At 49.3% G+C, this 19,700-nt stretch overlaps 1 long non-coding RNA gene across 1 annotated transcript; it reads right to left on the bottom strand.

Annotated features, from left to right (window-relative positions):
• Positions 1-6,903: 6,903 nt before the first annotated feature.
• Positions 6,904-14,362, bottom strand: LOC122457068. The gene is made up of 2 exons (XR_006276364.1): positions 14,236-14,362; positions 6,904-8,063 (listed from the first exon to the last, which is right to left on the bottom strand). It is a non-coding gene; the product is annotated as an uncharacterized LOC122457068 (long non-coding RNA).
• Between the last annotated feature and the right edge of the window lie 5,338 nt (positions 14,363-19,700).

The raw sequence follows: 19,700 nt of genomic DNA, 5'->3' as shown, positions 1-19,700 counted from the left end.
AACAAAACCATGTGGTTTAGATGACAATCACATACCCTGAGAAATGGATCAAGTCAACAGTTTCTGGACACCTAAGAGGCTCAAAGTAGCCCTTCCAAACTAGTCCGCGAATACTTATGGCTAAGTCTGAGATTATGTCATGGAACCCAGGACTTCCAGGGACTTCCGTGACATTAGGGGCCCTGGCAGCTGATCAGATGCTGCCAGCAGCAGGGGACCTGGCAGCAGCCCAACCTCCACGGGCGGTGGGGAACCCTCTTGGGGCTGCCCAACAGCGGCCGGTGGCGGGACCCCCGCAACTGACCAGACGCCACCACTAATGGCGACCCCTGAGCTGCCCAGCGGCTCCGCCATCAGGAGCTCCTACCCAGAGCTGCTCAGCGACTGTGGGTAAGGGGCCCCCCGCAGCTCCGAGACCCGCAGGGTGGCAGGGGGACCTCTCCCAGCCACTGGGCAATGGGGTCCCTGCAGCTCCCAGCTGCTGCAGGGCGGGGGCAGGATGCTGGACCCTCCTCCCTCCCCAGTTTGTCGGGTATGTTTTTAGTAAAAAAGTCAGAGACAGGTCACCACTTCCGTGATTGTTCGTTTATTGCCAGTGACCAGTCCATGACTTTTACTAAAAACACCCAGGACAAAATCGCAGCCTTACTTACGGCTACCAAACCCATTGGAAGGCAAATGTTCACACACAAGGGCTCAATTTGTCAGGTAATTAGTTCACGAGGAGTAATTTGACCGGCTCCTTCATTCTCAGTCCCGGGGTGGGGGGAGATATGGTCCCCCTCATCCAGTTTAAAAGGCAGTGCCAAGTATTTGGGCTCTGGAGAGTTGAGAATTACAGGCTAGGAGCAGAACAGTTGCACTGTTTTTGTTTTGGTTTTAAAGCTGGTTTCAAAATCATTGTCCGGTACATTCTGTGCTTTTCATGCCCAGAGCTCAGACAGCTCGAATCACCTAAAGTGGGACTCACGTTAGCCAGACTGAAGTGACAGAGCTGCTTTCCCGATGAATAACGGGGCTGTGTCTCCAGCCCGGAAACAGGTTCTTTCTAGAGCAGGGCAGCCAAGTGTGCACGGCTCCCATAGAAGGGAAACGGGGGAGGAGAGGACTGGACAGCTCCCAGAACTGGGAATGGGAAGGAACATCAGAGATCTTCCTTCCTAGCTGGGCTGCCAGTTCAGAGGCAGCCTATGTCAGAAGGGACAGACAGTCCAAGCTCCCAGTGCAAGGTGTGTTGATGGTCGCAGTCCAGCTCCTAGAGGACAGGCATTCAGATATGACCTTCTCCCCCCACCCCCCGCCGCCACCACCACTCACACTGCGTTGGGCACTAGCCAGCAACCTTAGGAGAGATGCCAAGACCTGCAGTAAGAAAAGGAGGACTTGTGGCACCTTAGAGACTAACAAATTTATTTGAGCATAAGCTTTCGTGAGCTACAGCTCACTTCATCGGATGCATTCGGTGGAAAATACAGAGGGGAGATTGATATACACACACAGAGAACATGAAACAATGGGTTTTATCATACACACTGTAAGGAGAGTGATCACTTAAGATGAACTATTACCAGCAGCGGGGGGGGGAGGCAGGAAAACCTTTCATGGTGACAAGCAAGGTAGGCTATTTCCAGCAGTTAACAAGAACATCTGAGGAACAGTGGGGGTGGGAGAAATAACATGGGAAAATAGTTTTACTTTGTGTAATGACTCATCCATTCCCAGTCTCTATTCAAGCCGAAGTTAAGTGTATCCAGTTTGCAAAGACCTGCAGTGTCAGGGACCCTCCAATGCTCTCTGGCCCCGAGAGGAAGTCGCAGCGGGTCAGACGCAGGGCTGAAGTAAACGGGAGTGATGGTGCCATGAGGCTGAAGTAACGTTCTCCACCCACCGATTTCTGCTCAGATGCTACCGGCACCTACAAGCCTCCCTGTCCCACACTGAGCCGAGCGCCTGCTCTCAGGTGAAAAATGGACTCCACTAGATCAGTCTTGTCACTACAACAGACTAGGTTGCATTTGTTCTTGATGGACCCCTGGTGCCTGTGTTCCTCCAGAGCATGGATGGGACGTGAAATGCCGTTTCTGGAGCTAGGATGTGTGTGCAAACACTGTGGACCCGACTCCCTGATGCCAGTGAATAGTTAGGGATCGCAGCCCAGGGACAGCTGTATACCTGCCCATTTCGCCTGTTTCCAGACTGGTCCCCGGGCTGCATCGCCAGTCTGTGTCTCCCTTCGGCTGTTTAGTCAGGGTACGGACCTTGTTAATGAACAGTAACTGGAGTTCACTCTGGACTGGACACCACAGAGACTTCTAAAGGCTGGAGACCACAGGCAAGCAAACAGCTCAAACGGGGGAAGCCCTACTAGATACCTTATGGTTGGAGGGATCAGCCAGACAAGAGGTTCCCCACCTTCTTTTGCTGAGCCCCCCTTCAGAGAATCATGTCCCATGTGTGCTCCCCTCTTTCTAAGAAACAGGGCGCAGGGTGCCTGGAACTCACCATGTGGCAGCTGGGGAACCTTCCACTCCCTGCTGCAGTTGGGTCTCAGCTGCTGGGACACTGCTCCCTGCCTATCTTGCTCCCCCCCACCCATCATGCAGGGGAAGTGAATGGGGCCACACTGAAAAGGTTGGGGTCAGGAGGGGAACTGTGAGTACTGCCTCCCCTGCTGGGCATGGCCCCCTCCCAGCCCTTCAGCAGAGCCCCGACTGATTTCTCTGCGCAGGCTCTGTCTGGCAGGGGAAGTGGATGGGGCTCCGTGGCCCAGGGCCAGGGTAAGTAGGGGGCTAAGTCTGGTAGTGGGGTCAGTAGTCCTGAGTTCCCGTCTCGCAGAGTCCAACCGGCCTCACCCAGCAGAGGAGGGTACCAGCTGTAACAGCAGTGGCGGAGTGACAGTGGCAGGAAGCCTGGTCCCGGCAGCCGACACCACCGGCACACATCCTCATCCGGTCCACTTCTCACGCTGGCCAGAGCCCCCTGCTAACCCTGGCCCATCAGCCTGGTCCTGTCAAGTCCTCACACCCCCTGATAACCTTTTCATGCCTCCCCCCAGAGGGGCATGCCCCCCACTTCAAAAACCTCCGAGCTAGAGGCATCCCTGGCAAGATTGTGGTCATCTCAAAGTGGGATGCCACACGGGAAGGGGGGGTGGGTCTAGTTGCTGGAACTCACTAAGTAATAATCTGCACTAGACGCACATCTGCCTTCTCAGATGCACTGAAGCGGCATTACATGAGAAAGGGAAATAACAGGGACTCCTTCAACAGCCTAAATCCAGGGGTGGATCCCCTAAGAGCGCGTATTCTCATGGGGCCTCTGATTCAGCGGGGGCTCTTCGGAATGGAAGCAGCGAAATTTAAAGCAGAGGGGGCGATGCAGGGGCTATTCCTGCAGAGAGGGAGGCTGCAGCAGTGTGCATGGGAGGACAGGCTGGCGGGATTTTGGCTGAAGTAAGCAGCAGTCAGACGGGTTAAGCTGGATTTTTTTTATTCAGGCAAAACCCCTTAGCGCCACAATCTTATTCTGCTCCTCCCCTAAGCTCCCTGTAGTGTTCCCGGGTGCACATTGCACCTGTGCGCCCTGCTCTCCTCAAACTAAATGAGTTGACCCCTTGCACAAGAGGGCCAGTTGCACCCGTGAAAAGTGGGGTGCACAATGGGGGAATCCTCACCTGTTCAATGAAACTGGGGCACACCGGAGCCAGAGAGCCAAGCGGAGAGTGGCGTGCGAATGTGGTCGCAGTCGCACACCCTTGCGGTGGCAGCTGGTGGAATAATTTCCTCCTTCATTGTCTAATCTCCAGGCACAGCAGCTACTTGAAAATAATGGTAATGATAATCAGCCTCTCTGATAGACAGTCCCTGGTTGTTGGCTGGCTCCAGCACTCCAGACTGCCTGATTTTTAACTCGCCTGGTGATACACAACTGCAGATATGTGTGTTCTGCCCTACGGCCAGGCCGGCTGTTACCTGTATACCTGCAGGGGTGACCTGCCCTATCTCCAGATCTCACACAACCGCAGGGATGTTCTGTCCTGTCCCCAGGCATGACTAGTACATCCTCAGGGGTTATTTGATCTGACTGCCAGTGCTTTAGGTATCTCTTGAGAAGCCTCCTGCCCTTTCTTCAGCTTCTGCCGATGTGTCCACAAGGGTATTCTGGCCTGTCTAGGCACTGCTGATTTATCTATAGTGCCAGTGCTGATACCACAGCCCCAATGAAGAACACTGATTCCATCTTTCGCCTCACTAGACTTTATGAAAGATGGTAACACTCACCCCACTATACTGATGGGGAAATTGAGGCCTGCCTTACGTACAGAATTACACCAGTTTAACTAAAGGTGAAATTTTAAACTGGGTTACTTAAACCTGTGCAATTCTGTGTGTGAACACTCTTAAATCAGTTTAAAAGCATCTTAAACCAATATAAGTTAAGTTGGTTTGTAATCAGTTTCAGCTAAATTAATTTAAGGGCTTGTCTACACAAGAGTTGTACTGCGTTAACTGCACCTTTATAGACACATATAGTTAATAAAATACAAAGCCCCCTAACGGGGCTACAGTTCCACCAATATAAATGTACTTACGCTGGTCTAGCTATTCCTGTGAGGGAAGGGGGATAAGCTATGTCAGTGTATGTCACTAGAGGTTATATCTATATAATGGTACCGGTATAAAAATATAAAGAAAAATCAGACCTATCAAAAATAGTTCTACTAGTACAAAATCTGTGTGCAGACCTGTCCAATACATGTCCACACTGGGGTAGAGGTAGGAGTTGCACTGATCAAACTAAATCAGCTTCTAAATCCATTTAGTTAAATTGGTGCATACACTCGGGGTACATCCACATTGCAATCAGAAGTGTGAGCGCAGTTCAGGCAGGGATACCTGTGACAGCTTCAATCTAGCGAGCCTGGCTAAAAATAGCAGCATCCATGCACTGGCAAGTGCTTCAACAGGGCCTGCACAAGCCCACCGGGACCCTGAGCACGTATTTGCGTTGCTAGCCTGTGCTGAAGCCCACGCTACCTTGTCTTTACTGCTAGTTTCAGCCTTGCTAGTTAGATGAAAGCTGGTGCAGGTATGTCTACCCAAGGTGCAATCACTCCACTGATTGCAGTGTAGACATAGCCACTGTGTGCACACAAGGCCTAACTGACAGGAGTATCTTGTCCAAGGTGGCAAACCCAGTCTGCAGCCGAGCTGGGAATAGACCCCAAGTCTCTTGACTCCCAGGCTGGTGCCCAAGCCACTAGACTACACTGCCTCCCTCTGCAGCTGCCTGCAGACATTTTCCAGCCTTTACCGAGGCACTGCTGTACTCACTTTCCTCTGGAAACTCTTGCCCAACCCCTGTTGCCCACTGTCAGCTCCCCGGCTCTGCTTCAAGCCCAGGGCCGTGCCAGTCTCATATCACCAAGGCCCTTTGGTGGAAACTAGCCCAGTCCGACAGGTAACAGACTAAAGCGACGGACCCACACGAGGAGCCAGGGCATAAGAAGCTTAAAGCAACAGAGAATTAAATTTCTTTGCCATCCCTTTGTTTTCACGGCTAAATACCAAGGAGGTCAATCAGCTAAAACACACTTGCAAAGGAGGCTAGCCACAGCGCTGTCTGGGAGTGTGCTAAATATCCCTCTGACATGGGCAGCATGGGAGCGCCAGGCTCTGTCCTGGGGCTTATTAATTAATTATACGAGCCGGGCAGAGGAGCGGCTGTTTCAACTGACAGATTGAGCACAGAGCGGGGCTCCGGGCTGGGGAATTTTCTTCCTTTATGCAAAGCGGATTTGAATAATTAAAGTTCCAGCGATACTTTCTGCCATTTTTTATGCTGTTGTGGGAGCAGAAACCGGAACAGCAAGCCCCAGTTCCCGGGAGAGGGTCAGCAGGGCAGGGCTGTGTCTCTGGGGTAGCGTCCCTCATAGCAGAGAAGGGATGAGACTTGGGTGTTGTCATGGGTGGCGGGTAAACCCCGGGTTTGGGGAGGCTAGCCCCCGGCCTGGACCACCCTTTCTACCCAAAGCCCTGCCCCTCTCGCCAGAGCCCAGAGTCCTCCCCACTCCCAGTGCAGCAGCCAGCACCCCCCACACACCCCCAGGCCGCCCGAGTGCTCCCAGACCCGGAACGCCAGGCGGGTGAGTGACCAGTCCCCCCCACCCCTGAGCCCCAGAGCACTGGGTGGGTGAGCGAGTAAGCAGCGCCTCATCTCCCCCCCAGCCCCATGGAGCACCAGCTGGGAGAGCAGGCAGCGCAGCCTCCCCTAGCCCCAGAAGGGCCTGCAGCGTGTCCCCCCCACCCCGGTGCACTGAGCAAGCAGCGTGGCCTCCCTCCCCCAGCCCTGGAGCACAGGCCAGCCCCAGCCTGGGGCCCCATCACGGGGGGGAAGAGCCCACTGCTGCAGTACAGCCCGGGAAGCAACAAGGGGCCTGGGGGCCGAGTGTGGGTGGGGCTGAATAGGAAGGGGTTTCTTTATTGAGGCCTCTGGACTAGGGGAAACCTGGCATCCCAGCCTGGACCACTTCATGTCACCACCCAGGGGCTCCTGAATCAAGCGTTTGTGGAAGGCCCTGTTGACTCCAAGGCAGCTAGGTTGATCTCGAGCCCGAAGAGGGCCTGCTGGGTATATTTAGTGTTCCAAGTTTATAAGGAAAGAAGAAAATCTGCTAACTGAATTTAAAATCCTAACACATCTCTTAACAGACAGGCTGGAGATTGGCCCTGTTCTGTTTGCAACAAAGATCTCTGGTGATACGTAGGTAATATTGGCCAGAAGGACCATTAGGATCATCTGACCTGACCTCTTGCATCACTTGGGCTAGAGAACCTCCTCCCACCCCCGATTCCTGACTCAAACCCAGAAACCAGTGGCCATTTTTTTTTTTTTTTTTTTTTGTTTAGAAAGACAGCCATTCTCCATGTAAAGCGCTGAAGAATCCATCACATCCTGCGGGACGCTGTTCCAACAGCTCGTAAGTGTCACTGATCCCAAAACAGGCCTTGTTGAAGAAAGGTAGTACTTCTAGGACTTCCACACATAAACCTTAGCAGGAATGAGATAAGACTGTGAGAACTGACCCTTGTCGCCACCCCCACCACATGCTTCCCTCCTTTCCACCAGAGGGCTGGAATTCAATATCTGCACCTCATAAGCTTTATGGTTTCCATCACATGCCCTGTTTTATCTTCATCTCCTGGTTAACAATGTGTTTCAATTGCAGCAAGGAAGGGTGAATCTCAAAGGGGGTTGTGCATTTTGAAAAGGTTCTGTAAATGCTCTGCAAGTCTCTCATGATTCCCCCACACACAGAGGGCTGCAGGCTTTAAGGCCGAGATCCAATCCTTGGGTGGAGTTGAACCCTTTCCCCAAAGCTTGTTCACCTTATTAAAATTAACCATCTTCCCACAACATGCTCTATGATTATCATTGTCTCTTGCACAGTTCCTGAGCTGTGCTCTCAGTCGGGGTAACATATGCCTAAAAACCGTATGGAGATAGTCAAACTAACAAGGCATCTGGTGTGAATCTGCACATCCCCCATACACCAATCCTGCTGTTCTCGCCTCCTTCAGATCCAGGTGAGCTGAAAAGGAGCAGCTGTCTTGAGGCGTAATCTCAGAGGGCCTTAACCGTACGCTCCTCCTAGCAGGATCCTGTAGATTTCTAGAGGTAGCTCATTACTGAATGCATTTTCAATGACGAAGGCACCTCCCCCTGGAAGTGGATTGCAGCTTGCGAAAATTGCCACTGAAGTTGTATTCCACTTGATGCATCACTGCCAGGGTCTGGTTCTGTTACATGAGCATATTTGATGTTACTGGAGTCTGACGGAGGAAGGTCTTATTGCTGAAGATGATCTCTGGGTGTGGAACCCCTTAATCCAACTGCAGAACACAGGGTGAGTCAGCAATTTTATCTCCGACGTGCTGATGCAGCACAAATCTGGGATTTTGAGTCCCTAAAACACAGAGGATTCTTCTTGGGATGTGGGGGGAGGAGAGGGTTGCACGCCACCCCTTCTCCAGTCTCCAGAGCAGTCCTGAACACACGCAGACCTGTCAGCAAACCAAGATAAATACAACAGGAGTGTATGCGGAGATGGGGAGTCAATGTTATGAATTTGCTGAAGCGTCAGCTAGATTTGACCGCCGACATCTACCAAACTAGGCATGCCAGTTTGAAGTGACTGCCAACATTTGAATGGAATTAATTACGACGACCCCTTCTATTGAGATAGGGGAACGCTGGCTCAGGCTATGTCTACACAAGAGACCAGACAGTGGCAAGGCTGTACTTATGCCTCTGTGCCACTGTAAGCTAGCTATGTAGCTGCTCTCTGCCGACGAGAGAAAGTTATCCCGTCGCCATCATTAAACCATCCCCACTGAGTGGTGGTAGCAATGTATGTGCCATTGCAGTGGTTTAATGAAGGCGCTCGAAGCCCATGGGAGACACCTCTCCCATCAGCTAGTTAATCCACCTCCCCAGGTGGCAGTATGTATGTTGACAGGAGAAGCTGTTCCATCGATCTAGCTCTGTCTACGCCCGGGGGTAGGTCAATATAACTACATCGCTATGGGGTGTGGATTTTAACTGAAGTAGCGATCACTTAGGTCGAGCGTGTCTTCACCAGATCCGCTAAATTGACACCGCTGCTTCAATCGCAACAGCGCCAATTTAGCCAGTAAATGATTAGTTTGAAACATCCAAACAATGCTGACTGTTATTCTTTGAGGAATAACATTTAGCATTCCTGGGTTATTTTGGATTATGGTTCCTTGGGGTCTCACTAGAAAGAGCGTAGATGCAACCAGGGAACTTTTAGTTACTTCTATTAAAGAACACAAAGAGAAACGCAATCTCAGAAATGAAATCTCAACAGGGCAGCTCTTCTGGATTCTTGAGCTTCCCATATGGTGATCTCAGTTTTATCACCTGTTTTTAGGGATGGTTAGAGAGGGAAACTCTCTAATTTCCTATTGGACACTTGGAAATCAGCTCTCAGATTTCAGCTCTTGCAGTTTTTTGCCTGCCTCTGTCAATATCTACTAGATGGTGTGAGTGTGTCATAAAAGGATTGAAGGTATTTTTTATCAGAGGCTTTTTATGTTTTATTCATTTCAAGGATTGTATTTCTCTATTATCCAGACTAGTAATTGCAATTCCCTGCCTTTTAAAGGGATTTCTTGTAATATTTCTATGTTAGGTATTTATATCTTTCAATATTCCTTGTCCTGCTCGTGCTATACAATCCACATCACTTCTAGAGTGCAACCATCATTTGTAGAGAAAACAAAATACCTTATAATTCCTCTACTGTAGTGGACATAGTCCATACATTCTTTGATTATATCCAGTACCTTTCATTTCACATTGTTCAGCACTTACTATATGCACCAGAGACATCATCCACATATAGAGCGACAGCATGTTTGATTCATAACGCAGACAAATGTAGAGTTTCTAATTTGGGGTGAAAACTTGAACTGGACTTGAATGAGGAAACTTAACCCAACTAACACAGCAAGCTATTTCTAACTGTTTTGAGCTTCCCTGCCCACCTCTCAAACTTGATTCACTCACAGGATTAAATGGGTCACTCTGCATAGGAAAGCAGGATGTTACTCGATCAACCTTTTGGGGGTTCTCACCTCATGTGCAGAGAGACACACATTTGAGCCATATGTAAATTGTGAGATTCTTGTCTAAATGACTAACAATCCTTTTATTTAGACATCTCCATTTGTGTTCCTGGGGGAGGAGAAACTCCAAGTTTAGCTAATCTGGGATTTCTTAGACAAAGTGTCTCACACAGAGTGAATTATCTAACGTATCTAATTATATAGACCATCCCTGACAGGTTTGTGTCTAACCTGCTCTTAAAAATCTCCAGTAATGGAGATTCCACAACCTCCCTAGGCATTTTATTCCAGTGCTTAACCATCCTAACAGTTAGGAATTTTTTCTTAATGTCCAACCTAAACCTCCCTTGCTGCAATTTAAGACCATTTCTTCTTGTCCTATCCCCAGAAGTTAAGAAAAACATTTTTTCTTCTTCCTCCTTGTAACAACCTTTTACATACTTGAAAACTGTTATGTCCCCTCTCAGTTTTCTCTTTTCCAGACTAAACACATACCCCCTTTTTTTTTTTCCAATCTTCTCTCCTAGGTCATGTTTTCTAGACCTTTAATCATTTTTGTTGCTCTTCTCTGGACTTTCTCTAATTTGTCCACATCCTTCCTGAAATGTGGCACCCACAACTGGACACAATTCTCCAGTTGAGGCCTAATCAGTGCGGAGTAGATGGAAGAATTACTTCCCATGTCTTGCTTACAACACTCCTGCTAATACATCCTGGAATGATGTTAGCTTTTTTTTGCAATAGCATCACACTGTTGACTCATATTTAGCTTGTGGTCCACTATGACCCCCAGATCCCTTTCCGCAGTATTGCTTCCTAGACAGTCATTTCCCATTTTGTACATGTGCAACTGATGGTTCCTTCCTAAGTGGAGTACTTTGCATTTGTCCTTATTGAATTTCATCCTATTTACTTCAGACCATTTCTCCAGTTTGTCCAGATCATTTTGAATTTTAATCCTCCAAAGCACTTGCAACCCCTCCCAGCTTGGTATTATCCACAAACTTTATAAATGGACTCTCTGTGCCATTCTCTAAATCATTGATGAAGATATTGAACAGAACCGGACCCAGAACCGATACCTGCAGCAGTAGTAGAGGTCTAGTCACCCACTACTTGTAGTTCAGGCAATCTCTGCATTCCTAGCTTTTTTAGCCTTTCCTCGAGTGAGCCACTGCAGTTGATCGTTGATGCTGGTGTGCTGTGAATTCACTCCAGTTCTGCCCCTTCCTCCCTTCCATCGCACCATGCACTTGCTACGCAGCCTGCCTTGCAGCTCTTCCGATGTATCTCAGCCATTAACTTTCCGCCTTCCTGCTGCTCCAACATGATGCCCCCTCCCGTCACATAACACTGACTCGGCCGCTCTATCGTGGATTTCTAAGGTGCTATTCCCGTGGTAGTGAATCACTGTCACCTGCCCATTTCCATGCCAGGCCTCTCCTTTGAATTCTGACAATCTATGACAAGCAGCAGTTTGGGCAAACATGCAGTGTCCTCTAGACAGAGACTGCCAAACTCATTTCACTTGTGACCCAAGTCACATTTGTCTTTCATTCACCAGCGATGACAGGATAGGGACCTGCCCAACTCACAGAACCAAACGGTGGGAAACTGTGGTTTAGAATCATAGAATATTAGGGTTGGAAGAGACCTCAGGAGGTCATCCAGTCCAATCCCCTGCTCAAAGCAGAACCAACACCAACTAAATTACCACTCGGTAATTTTGATTGCCCCCTTCACTCCCTGCGCTCACTCTATTTATGACTGAGAGGAAGGTCTGTGTCAGCCCAACCCCTCTGCAGTATGGAGAGAACTAAAGGTACATCCACACAGCAATTAAAATCCCCCGGCTGGCATGACTCGGGCTCACATGGCTCAGGCTAAGGGGCTGTTTAAGTGTAGTGTAGACGTTGAGGCTCAGGCTGGAGCCCTGGCTCTAAGATCCTGCAAGGTGGGAGGGTCCCAAAGCTCAGGCTGCAGCACCAGCCTGGATTAAAACAGCCCCTTAGCCCAAGCCCTGCAAGCCTGAGTTGGCTGGCACAGGCCAGCCACGGTGTTTAATGGCAGTGTAGACAGAGTCAGACTCCCTGTTCTTTGCAGAATTGGCCAGGGCTCCTGCTGAAGTTTGTCGCCTGGTGCTCCAGCATCCCCTATCCACACTCCGCAGTGCAGACTGCTCCATGGAGATAACAACGGGGAAAATCCCCAGAGAACTTGCCAGCCAACATCCTTATAGAAGGTACCTGTCCTGCAGCCCTCAGGGGAAGTACAAGTTAATGCAGCAGCCATGAGAGGTGTATCTCCTTTCCCTGCAATGGTACGTAATAAGGGATGCACGCTTCAGAGCTTAGGCAGGCAGAGCTCATTGCACACATCAGGGGCTCCTGGCCTCCCACCATTCCCCCAGCAAGCTGACTGTGTAGCCCCCTCCGATCCTCCTTCCTTTCAGTCCTACTTCCCCAATATCTACCCTGCCAGCCGCTCTGTGTCAACCACCATTCCCATATGGCAAGGGCTCTGTGTTCCCCTGCATTCTCACCTTTCTTCCATAGCAGGATCTCCCAGTCTCCCCCACACCAGGGTTTCTGTGTGCCCCCACCTTTGCTCCTCCTCTATATCATTCTTCTCCCCCTGCCAGGGGCTGTGTGAATGCCCCCCCTTAATTTCTCCCCCCAACATTTGTATTGATCTGGGAGGAAGGATAAGCAATTCAGGGTGTCAACATATTAAACTCTATTGGGAGGATGGGCTAAGATGAGACTGGTGTCTCGTTATGCTGGAGGGTGTTAAGGGGAGCCACCAACCACCAGTTCTTTGATCCATAGATAACTGCAGAGGAGCTTGAAGCTGTGGCTGTACTAAACAGATGGTAGGGGCTTGCCGGTTCCCCAGTTTCTCCTCAGATCAATAGGATTCTGGCCTAGAACGTTCCCTGAAATGCTGGAATTGATCAGATGCGGCATTAAAAAGCTATCACATTATAGACAAACAAACCACAGAAATGCCATTAAACTTACTAGCTCTGACAGCCATCCTGGATTTGACTGACACACACAGAGTGATTGATTGGCAGTCGGTATTAAGCCATGATCAAGTTAAACAGCAAAATGTCAAGGATAAAAAAAAGAAATGTATTCCCATGCAGCTTGTGGAAGGGAACTCAAAAGCAGCAAACAGGAGGCAGAAAAGCAGAAACCAGAGAGGAAAAAAAACCCCACGCTTCCTAAATAATGTAAGATCTATAAATAAACCAGCTAACAAACACCAGCTTTTGGGGAGATTTTAAATCTGCTGAAAGAGACCCTGTCACTATAAAAGTCAAGCAATTAAATAAAGATTCCTTACCGCTGGCACCAATAATATCACAGAGAATGAAAAGGTTAAGTTTTGTGTTCAGATACCACAGAGATAATTGTATGATCATTAGAGACACGAATAGACAGATCGATAGAATCTATACAATCTTTGGTACTGTACTTTTCACCATTTATGGTGTTTGTTTAATTTTTGCATTTCACTCAGTTCTGAGGGTAGAACTAGACTGGTTAGTTTCATGGTGGTATATAGTCAGTTTCACTTCCCAGCTCTCAGGCACTACCTAGCACAATGCTGCTGTGGGGATGTTCATTCATAACCTTTAAGAAGAAGGATGAAGTCACCCTTTCAACCCCCAAGGCATTTTCATTAGGTTTAATAATCCCACTCCACTCCACAAGCAAACACACAAACAAAATCCCACTACATTTTGGACCTGAGCTGGTAGACACTACAAACAACCCTTTAAACATCCTTACACTGCAGATAGGATAAAGTGCATTCCAAACCAGAGCCCTCACATTAAAAGGAGGAACTTTAGAAACAAAGCCATTTTTGATGATTATTTTGGCTGCTTTTCTTTTATACTAGTATTCTAGAGCTGCATTGCATTCTTGCTGGTGTCATAGCATATGCTGTCGGAAATGAAAGCAGGAGACTGTGCTTGCCTGTGTGTTATCTGTAGCGTGGGTGAGAATGGGAAGAGTGACAACAGTGTGTTTGCATGAATAGGGGGTGTGTGTATGCAAATGTGCCATGTATGAATGTGGCATATTTGCATGCAAATGGGGTGCTTGTGTGTATAAACATGGTGTGTATGTATATGGATGGATGTCTGTGTTGGAAAGGGGAAAGGGAGAGCAAGCTGCCTGCTGGTACTTTATTTATATTGCAATAGTCCTATGCAAATGTCCTGGATTTGTAGCCCCAGGAAATTGGATTTCAACTGTGGAAGAATGCTTTGAAGGACTATCATCTGGAAATATGCAGTACGACAGTTCCTCAGTGAGTGTTTGGATAGCCAGGCTCCTCTGGCTTATGCAGGAATGGAAACACAGGAACAAAGGCCTTATCCTTTACAGGTTTTGGAGCTCAGGGTGCCCATCAAGTGTCCAACCTATAGGTTTTAACAACAATTATTTACACTTTGCTAAAATGGGGTCTCACCTCCCCCATCTGAGAAGAGCTCTGGGGGAATATGCTCTCTGCTCAGCAATATTAACAAGAAAAGGAACTGGAAACCATCAAAGGAGTTCAGGGAACTTACCAAGTAGAAGATCAGGAGAAGCAGTGCCTGGCAGTAAAACAGCTTTCTTAAGCCTGCAGCTGGTTGGCTCTGCTGCATTTAAAGGAACAGTCCCTAGAAAAGTATGCTGGGAAAATAGTGCTTACAAGAGGGCAGGCAAGCTGGTCTCAGAAAGACACCAAAGGGATCAGGAAGTTACTATGAAAAGTGCTCTTGAGTTGTACATTTCCCAGCTATACCAAGAGCCCCTTATATGGGGATGCTTCCATCCTTGCTGGGCCCTTCTGTTGGCCAGTGTCTCAGTCCCCTCAGCACATGGTGCTACAAGCGGGGAGGAACCTGACAAATGGGTCCAGGGTTTTTACTGTTAACAAGAGCCAGCAGCTTTTAACCGCTGGTCTTTTAGACCGTATGTTGGACTGGGTTTGAAAACTGCTTTTTAGAGTCACGTCTCAGAGATGACAAAGATCTGATAGCAGCACCAGCCATAACCAAATCCAGGATGAATGACTTCTGCCTGTAGTTCCCGCGGTTGTACCTAGACCACTTTGCACGGGGGTTTTCTATCCAGTGGTAGTGTGGTCTAGTGGGCTGAGCTCAGGGTTGGCCCATACAGGTGGCAATGAACACAATGTAAATGCCTGCATCCTGGGTAACCAGGACTCCTGAGTTTGAATGTCATCCCTGCCAATGATTCACTCCATGGTCTTCTGCAAGTCCCTGAGCATTTCTATTTCCCCAAGTGTACGATGGGGATGATAATAATGCTTCCCTCCCAGGCTGAGAAGTTTAGTTCATTCATATCTTTGAAAGCCTTGGATAGGAGACACTATGAAAAAGTATCATGGGGAAAAAATCTATGCCATTTAGGACACTGAGATTGTCTTTGTGCTGCACAATCAGATGGTTCGGAACATTATGGTGACAACGTGGCTAGCAACTCAGAAGCCTCTGCTTCTGGAGAATCTCCACTACCTGCCAGTAGTACAGGGGACTGACACACAGATGAGCAGTGCTGATTCGATCCAGAAGAGGGCCACGGGCATGCATGCAACCCAGCAGATTCGTTTCAGTTGGTAGCCTTAGTTACAGTGTTGTTATTTATTCCTTTCCCTTGGTTATTAATTTCTATGAACTGACCACTCCTGCTTCTGTCCTGTAGAGACAGTCAGCACAAACCCTGAACATCACTCACATGGGACTTACGTTGTGGTAGCCCTGTGCACAAGGCTGGGCTTTTTCACACTTCCTGTATAACGTCCTACGAAGAAAGGATGTGGGGCACAATGGCCCCACCACTGAGGGGTCAGGGAGGTGGAACATAGGAAGGAAAATCCACCCCAGAGGCTGTCCAGCACTATCCCGCTCAGAGGGCTCTCCCTCCAGTCCCACTGATGAGTCAAATTCATCGTCCCTCTTTGAAAGGCCTCCATCCTCCCCATGAAGGAAGCAGAACAGAACCAAGCTGCGGGCAGCAGGGGTAATTAACGTTGTCATGCCCCAGAGCTCATCACGCTGCCATGAGTGTCGGGGAGGCATCGAGGCAGGCAGAGAGAAGGGAAGGAAATGGGAGACGTCACTGAATAATACTCTTTATCCAGGGCTCCTCCAGGGCAGCAGCGCCAGTCACAAGCACCGCTGAGCAGCTCTGCTGGCTTGGTGTGAGACACTCATTGCTCGTTAGGGGGCTGCTTCTCACCACCTCCTTCGCCTCCCCTAGATCTGATTTGAAGGGAGAGCTGCAGGCCCTGGCTGGCTGCGCTGCACGTCCCGTGAAGGAGCACATGCCCCCGGTGCCTGTCAGTGTCGCCCGGCCCACATCTCTCATCGGTAATCGCCCCGTGGCTGAGGAGAGCTGCTGGGCAATGTTGCTTCATGAAGAAGCAGTGAGCTATTTGCCTTTTCTGTGCAACAGCAAGGGTTTGCAGATTAGCATCTCTGCCTTGACCGTCCGGCCTCCCAACCCACCATCCTTGGGAGGGGGGTGAGGGATGCTTGACACCTACTAAGGTGCTTAGCGAGGACTCAGAAGTCCCTTTTCCCCAGACTTTGGTCCTGTTAAAATGTTGCTGTTCCCGGTGTGATGTTTCAAAAGGGTTCTTAGGGGGATTATGTCTCAGGCTCGAACTGCAGAGTGAGGCGATGCCTTTGCCCTGTCATCGGGTCAGTGGAATGAAAGAGAGCTGAAACCTGATTAGCATAAAGGATCCTGCCAAACTCATCCTGCAGCTCAGACGCTTATTTCGTTATCTGATAGTTCCTCTTTTGCGATCTTCTCCTTTCTCTGAGACAGCTCTGGGGCTGAAATAAACACAGCCTGGTAACAGGACTGTTTGTGTTACCTATCCTAGCACAGCGTGTGTCAGGCTCCCCCTGCTAGGGGCTAGGCCATTAGAGGATAACAGCCTATTCCTGCTACCAGCTAATGAAGCTACTCCTTTAAGTCAAGTGGTAAAAGTCTGTGTTGTGATGCTGAAAATCCAAACTCATCTGATGACTCACGTGGGGCAGGTGGGTTGTCACATTTGCAGTGTTCATGTTAAGAATGAGCTTCCAAATTCATAGATTCCAGAGCCAGAAGGCATCATTGTGACCGTCTAGTCTGAACACAGGCCAGAGATCTTCAAAATAAACCGCTGGGCCCAGAAGCAGAGGAAGTGCTTTCAGCTCTACATTTCTTTCCAGCAAATCCAATCCATCTTCCCGTCCCCATTTGCCTATTCCAGTGAGGTCCTTAATGGCATAGGATAACATCACAGAGGTACTTTTAGGGCAAGCCGCCCCCAGGCCCAGTGCACATTCTGGCATCAAGTGGAAGGCACCAGCCACTGTAGGTGTAGAGGGTGCAGAGTTCCTAGCTCCTTTCTCTGATGCTACATTTCTGCTCCTTTCCACTCCCACCACAAGTTCTCTTTTCTCCTTCTTCTTCATTGAACCACTCTCCCACCTATGCGCGTCTCTCCACTTTTGAAGATCAATTATGGTTTAGTCCTAAAATGGGTGAAGATTGAATGGGGGAGGAGTGTTGATATTTTATCCAAGCCTTTCTTTCTTTCTTTCTTTCTTTCTTTCTTTCTTTCTTTCTTTCTTTCTTTCTTTCTTTCTTTCTTTGCATTCATCCCACGCTCAGGACAGTGATCTCAGAACACTATCACCCCGGTACCTGAGCATCTGGGTAGTGCACCCAACCTTACGCTGTCCCTAGACCAGGCTCCTTCCAATAACTACGGGTACCTCGCAGAAAATCAAACAGATTGTCTGAATCCTGTGGAAGGTAAAGCAGGCTCCTGGGCATGGCTCCATTCCTCTGCATCATACCTATGCTTTGTCCATTCCTTCCAGAGTGACCCATCGCAGTAAAGAGAGAAGGAGAGGAAACAATTGCTAAGAAAGAAGTAGCTGAATTCCAAAGGCCTGAGGATTTACTGCAGGACTGAAAACTCACGAACAGCTGAGTGTCCTCGGTAAAATGTCCGCCTGGCCCTCCATCACCTCTGACCATCATCCTGCTAACTCCATTTCTGGTGTTTATGGCGGCAGTAGGATTATGTGGTCATGTTTTAGCACCCTCCTGAAGTGAGGTTACAAATCAAGGAGTCATCTTCATGGTGAACAAGCACTGCAGAGCTAATGAATATTAAATCTTAACTTCATTAACTGTGATTTGGCAGGGCCAGGTGTCTTTTTTTTCTAATTAACAGTGTCCAGTCTCCCGCACGGCCATCACGGAGACAGGCTGTTGCCAAGCCTTGGTCAGAGTAGTTCAGGGAATAGGAAGGCTCAACAGCAGATGAAAAACCAAGAGGATCAGCGAATGAGGAGCTGCTGCCATGGAAATCTGGGAGTCTGCTCCTAGCATTAGCACTGGCGAGGCCCAGAGATGGGTGTGACTATTTCTCATGCAACCTCTCATTTAGAGCCCCACTCTAACCTCCCAGTGAAGTCAATGGGAGCCTTTTCACAGCTGCTGCCTGCACACAGTCAGAGACAGTCCATAGCCTGAAGCGCTTACAACTTAAATGAAGGAAATCTCATTTTAGACGAGGAACCAAGGCACAGAGAAATTAGCTGACTTTCCAAAGGTCACTCAGGGAGTCAGTGGCAGAGGTCAGACTTGTTCTGTGTTTGCACGGAAGGGTCCTGGGGCATGATTGGGGCTCCTAGGCCCTACAGTGATATGAATAATAAATAAGGATAAGACGAATAAAAAGTAGACCCCCCCCTCGGTTTCTGGGCACACGGAATGGGAACCCCACTACCTCCCATGAACACAGTGCAAGAGAGAGCTCCAACCCGTCGGCCCTTGAGGAGCCCAGAAGGCAGGGGACTTTGTGTGTTTAAGAACATGTGTGGGTGTGTCTGTGTGAGAGAGAGAGAGGAAAGCGATCAGCTTGATTAAAGGCTTGTCTATGCTCCAGGGCTTACAGTGGCATAACGATGGGGCTGCAATGGTTACCCTGTGGTGTAGGCTCTACTGGGAAGTTGCTACAATGGAAGCACCCCTTTGGTGAGTGTACTAACTCCAGCTCCCCCAGAGACGGTAGGTAGGCTGGAGGAGGAATGCATCCGCCCACCTAGCTGTGCCCACACTGGGGGGTTTTGCTCGGTGTAGCTGCAGTGCTTAGCGGGTGGATTTTCACACCTCCCCGCTCCCCCCCCGAATGCCATAGCTATGTCAACCTATGTTTTAAGTGTAAATCAGGCCTCACCATCAAAGGGGGGGAGCTGACATATGTCAGAGGCTACATGTACATGACGCGCTAGAGGTGTGATTCCCAGCTCGCATACGTGTACTCGTGCCAGCTTGTTGAGAGCAAGCACCAGTATAACTAGCCGTGTAGCCATGGTAGCATGGGCAGTAACCGTGGTGGCATGGCTGAAACACAGACCCAGAGGGGTCAGGTGGGTTTCACTTGGGCACAGCTGAGCCTTCCAACCACTGCCTGTGGTGCTGTAACCCACATGCCACCTGGGCGTGGAGCTCTGTCCCATCTAGTGGCACCGAGACCACTTCGAAAGCGAGCAAGAAATGAGTCTGCTCTGCAGCCTTAGCTAACGGTTGGCTTTTAGCTCATGCTGTAGAGGCTCATGCACTAAGCTCCAGAGGTCTGCGGTTCGATCCCGCCGGCCGGGATCTGGCAGCGTTACACTACCACAGCTACTATTTATACTTGCACTAGCTCTCCTCAAGCTAGCACGAGCAGGTGTACGTGAGCTGGGAATCACACCCCTAGATCACAGTGCAGATGTAGCCTAAATGTTGTCAGGCAGCAGCTCTCTAGTTGGTTGCAAGGGGTCTTATGCCTCAAATCCAGGAGCTGAACCCATCCTTGCACTCATCCAGGACCACAGCACAGAGAGCTATCAAGCTTAAACTGCAGCTCTGGCTTCCAGCAGGCAATTGTGTGTCACATTCCTGACTCCCCCACTCACTGTCACACACACGTGCACACAGAGCATTACAGCATTGCTCTCGCAACCACACA

The sequence above is a fragment of the Dermochelys coriacea genome, chromosome 18 (assembly GCF_009764565.3).
Source record: "Dermochelys coriacea isolate rDerCor1 chromosome 18, rDerCor1.pri.v4, whole genome shotgun sequence".
In the NCBI taxonomy this organism is placed as follows: Eukaryota; Metazoa; Chordata; order Testudines; family Dermochelyidae; genus Dermochelys; species Dermochelys coriacea.
Note: the sequence above shows the minus strand (reverse complement) of the source record. Positions and strands in the feature narration are given on the sequence as shown.